General features: G+C 33.7%; 1 long non-coding RNA gene across 1 annotated transcript; it reads right to left on the reverse strand.

Moving 5' to 3' along the window:
* Positions 1–267: 267 nt before the first annotated feature.
* On the reverse strand, positions 268–2,268 carry LOC147073048 (uncharacterized). Its single transcript, XR_015070499.1, has 3 exons — positions 1,878–2,268; positions 1,399–1,624; positions 268–1,284 (listed from the first exon to the last, which is right to left on the reverse strand). It is a non-coding gene; the product is annotated as an uncharacterized LOC147073048 (long non-coding RNA).
* Between the last annotated feature and the right edge of the window lie 2,890 nt (positions 2,269–5,158).

A 5,158-nucleotide genomic window follows, 5' to 3' on the forward strand; every position in this document is an offset into this window, starting at 1 on the left:
TGCTGGCTTAAACGCAATCGTGACTGGCATTTGATGTCTTTTCACTATATTGAATCTATCCCACAGTCCAGAGAAACTGAGATGTTTGCAAAGCACTTCTCCCTTACAATCCTTGTCTATTTTGTACATTCTAACTTGCCTAAGATGAAAATCTCTGCCGAAGGATGACTTAAAGTAAGGCTTTAACGTATCTTTAATATTTAAAAAATCTTTTTGCTCCGGTTTCTCCAGAATAAAGGGCCCAGGAGTTTTTCTGGCATTCAATACAACTTTATCCCAATCCTCTGGCACGTCTGCAAGGATTGTTTTCCTTGCACTGCTGAACAAATGAAAGTCAGCGTCATTTGGTAAAAATGTGTGCCCTCTGATAGGAAATATATGGATGACTCGTTCAATTTTTTTTAATACATGTACCACCATATACCAAAACCAAATCATAACAAAATTTTTGTTTTGTCCAGCACATCCGTCACTCAAAATATACAATGTTTTCGTGCCTGCTGGCAGATGGTGGTTTATGTAATGTAGTAACAAAGATGTTACATCATTTTGACCTCGTTTGGCGAATCCTTCATGATACGTGTACATATATACATCATTTCTGGCCAAGTCATGTATCCCAAAAATGTAATACCATAGCTGTCTGGAATAAAATACCGCATTTGTTACCATATTCGGTAAAGGCAAATTTTGCATAAAATCAAACGATATGACTGTGGTATCACTTGAACCACTTGCGAGTTCTTTTAATCTTCGCTTCGTTGTAGTAAACTGTTGTGCTTTAGCCAGGTGAAGTTGATAATCTATCTCAATCTTACGTTTTTCATCTTCAGAGAGATCGGGTAATTTCAGTTTGGTTGTAACTGAATCACAGTATGAACACGTATCGCTTCGAGGAGCTCCAAATGACAAATTATATCTAGTTGTAAATACTCTGTAGTATGTGTCATAGTTTAGTTGAAGCCTGTATTTACTTAAAAACATCTCGTGCATTTTCATAATAGTCAAATTTTCCGGAAGATACCTAACATTCTTATTTTTCGCGAAAGAATAATGACTTTGACGTGCCTTAAATGATTGTATATGAATGTGAATCAACTGAATCACTGATTCAGGCACTGCTCTTGGGCGATTTGGATGCTTTCCTCGTTTGTCCATAGGAGCCGAACCCGAAAATGTGATGTTGTCTTGAATACGTCGCAGCCGGGAATGCGTAATACCATGTATTGCCACAAATGCCTTCATACAGACTTCTTCGTTAATACCATCAGATGTAGATCGTATCTAAAGTAAATAAAGAGAAAAAATAATTAATTTTTCAAACACATTATCATTAGGTATAATAGGTGTAATGCCTAATTTGAATGTACATTTTTTATTAATTCAATGAATACTCACTTTATATTTATATGATGCTGAATGCTTGAATATACCATGATCATTGACATCATTTATTATTATCGGAGTATTTTTTCTGGGACGTCTTCTCTTGATCGGTACTACTTCTATACATCCAGATATATAGCCATCTTGTTGATTTTTAGAATCCATTTCATAAAAATTCTCAAATATTTCTTTCCGTAAATCTTCATTTATTTTTGTAAAACAATGAAACCTCTTGCACCTGGAAACATAATAATCAATTAAATACAATCCTACATAATATACTTTATTACAATCATACATACATTTACATAAAACAACATGGTAAATACAATGCTTTGCATTCGAAAGAAGTCATAACTTCAAAGTAATCACAGCCATTGTGAACTAAATTTAATCACACAAACTATTCAGCATAGTAAATATTTTAGTACGTATTAATAATGTATAAGTTTTTAATTGAATATATGTTATGAATACATAATTATTCCTACCTGCAATCTTCACCGATAACTTTTTTTGAGAGTCGTTTCCCAACATGATTGACATGATCACTTCCCTTTATTTTGGCGGTTTTTATTAATGTTTGCTTGGTTTTATTAACTTTTCTCTTACGAGGCGTTTCGGATGTCTGTATCCTATTACATTCCATGATAAAATATACAAACAATCGTTAAGGAACTTCATAAAATGGCAATGCCAATGACTGAACGAATGAAAGATAATTTTGACAGGTCAGGCACTAACAAGTATGGAATGTATACTAACGCCTAACGCCGCCTGGTGATAAAAGTGTGGAACTACTGGACCTTTGTTGTTTTCAAACAAAATTCCTTGGACTATTGCTGTTTTTAGAAAAGTGGCATATTTTTGAGAGCGGATTTGAGGGACTTATGATTTTTTTAAAAAATATATCTTTGCACAGTTGTATGTAACCATACATAGGGAATATAGAAATGCAATAAAATGAAAATGGAAAAAAGTGGACATTTGATGTTTTTATGCCAAGATCTTCGGTTTCATTCAGTAGTTTGGCACTCAAACTCCTCTACTTGATGCTAACCCAACTTATAACTGCATTTTATCGCAAAAATGCGTTTAGCGATGACGCTCATTTTTGCTTAACGGCTTTGTTAATAAGGAAAATTTCCTACACAGAAAAATAGCAATCTAGAAGACTTCCTATAATTCATAACATCCTCAAAAATGCATCATTTGGTGCGGTTTACACGCTGGTGGCATCGCCGCACAATTCTTAAAAAAGGGGCCAAAGCTTACGTTAAGGTCAATGGATATCCTTGTCGAACCATGACTAATACTTTGTTTTAAATATGGAATCATTCGAAAGAACAGTGATTTCAACAGGAAGTGCTATACAGCTACCACAACTATCGCTTTATTTGAATCAAGATTTGGCGATTAATTGATATTTAGAAATCGACTTGTCAATTGGCATAGTAGATTGTGCGATTTGACATCTCTGGATTATTTTCTGTGAGGCTTCGTGAAGTCACTGTTATAAGCTGATAAACCAGCAGCATTTGACGCATTAGAAGTCAACATTTTCCGTACTATACGACCAGCAGTGACTTGATAAAAGTAGCCCGAATTGGGCGCCCAGAATTTGACTTCGGCTCATCGGACATTAAAAAAACATTTGTAATTAAACATACCTGGTCTAATGGCTTGTATTGTAGATTAGAGCAGCAAGGTTCAGTTAATTCATCACTAATTTGGTGAATAGCATTCTCAACTAATTCCTCTTCTGAAAATAACATTATAAATATTAAGTAATAGTAACATCATTACGATAAGCCAGAAAAGGTTTGACCGATGTTTGACTTAATTTGGCAGGCGAATGTATAATCACCCAACGACATTCTAATGTTATTGGCGATCCGACAAAATAGTGCATTCTTGCAGTCATACTTGTTTGTTTTATTTCAATTAAGACTACATATTACAGATGGCTGGGTAAGTTTTTTTTAAATGCATTAAGCCTTGCCTATACCAAACCAAAATAAATAAACAATATTCTTCCATCGATAAATTATCCAAAATTCTGTATGATTAAATCATGTAATAACATAATTTTATGGCTTGGTTCCGCAGGATTTTTTTTAAAACTAACTAACACCATCAGTAAATTATTAATTAATTAATTAAACAAATATGTATAACTGACAAAGTTTTGTATGTACTATTCACGTAGGATATTAGCAGCCAAGTCTTCCTTTCGCCGCTGGATGACACCTATTGTGTATTACAAATATATATATATATATATATATATATATACATTTTTTTTCGACCATGTCCGATCCTAATAGGATCATATGGGCCTCCACAGAGTAGAGGTTGTAATAACAGATTTTGTTTTTCACGAGAAATTGATGTCAGCCACTTGCTCAACCTATTAGGTGTATTATGTGTATTTGCCAGACCCAGGATTTGAACCTGGGACCCACGGCGTGATATTCCAACGTTTAAGCCACCGTTTAAGTTAATAACTTCATTTGTAATGGCAACATATATTAGAAGAATAAAATTGGAGGAAGAAATTCTACAACTAATGAACCTAGCTAAATATAACGTGTTCAGACTTGTCTCGAGGCTTGTTTGGTATTTAGTAAGAGGTGAAGGGGGTCGCTACTTGACCGAAAAATAGAACAAAATGGATTGACTCGACTAAATGATTTTACTAAATAACTACTCGACTTAATTTCTGTTTTACTCGCCACCCGACTAAATTGATCGACTAATACAAACCGGCCTTTAATTTGAGCGATAAAATTATTTTTTGTCCTTGTTGTGTTACTATACTCGCAGATTCAAATACAAAATAATAAGAATGATCGTTCCATTGATACTGAATCAAACAAATCAAACCGGACAGTTGGATTTCGGACCATTTGGCAGAATTTCCACGGGAACGCGATTTCTGACTACCTACTAATTAGTGTTGCAGATACTCAAATTTAATTCAAGAATTTATTTGTCTCTAAAACAGCAACACATTTATTGAAATGTCAACTTGATATGAAATTTGAACCTATAGCTCGGCATGTACAATATCGCAAATTTAACTGTCGTATTCATTAATTTTAAATGTACAAAATATAAATAATGCTTCATGAATATTGTGATTCTGGCGAAAATCGAACCTAAATTGATAAACTTCGTTAGGTAATATAAAACCGGGTTGATTTAACACATTTTGTAGTTTAGAATCTCTGTTACAAAATATAAATAAAATGACAATAAATTAGGTATTGGTCTGACATGATAACATGGGTGGTTACCTAATGATATTAAATCGAACTCTTTGCATAGAAAATATGGCTGGAATTTTGGGATAATAAGACCAAAAGCGATTTTTTATTCGCGTACCTATGGAAACTTATGAATAATATGTAGGTATTGATTATTAAGATATACCTAATTCAAGTGAACTATGGTGTAAATGTCTAAAATATTAATATGAGCATCTCACGATATATAAATACCGACTAAGGCTTTTCAGCACTTTAACGTTAACATATCGTCATTAGTCTATGTAGGTATCGTAAGAATTGGTTTGACGTTTCATTCCAAACCATTTCTGACAGTTTGGAATGGTTTGATTTTCAATGGAACACTGAAGCAAACGTCAAATCTCAAACCGTATCCGGTTTACTTTCTACCCACCTAAAACAAGTTAATGCGCTCACACAAACGAAATAGCTTAGGTATTTAACAAAAAAATAACATACAAACTATGGAGTGATGGTGAGTT

The sequence above is a fragment of the Rhyacophila brunnea genome, unplaced genomic scaffold (genome assembly GCF_057557595.1).
Source record: "Rhyacophila brunnea isolate RB1 unplaced genomic scaffold, BYU_Rbru_1.0 scaffold_185, whole genome shotgun sequence".
NCBI lineage: Eukaryota > Metazoa > Arthropoda > Insecta > Trichoptera > Rhyacophilidae > Rhyacophila > Rhyacophila brunnea.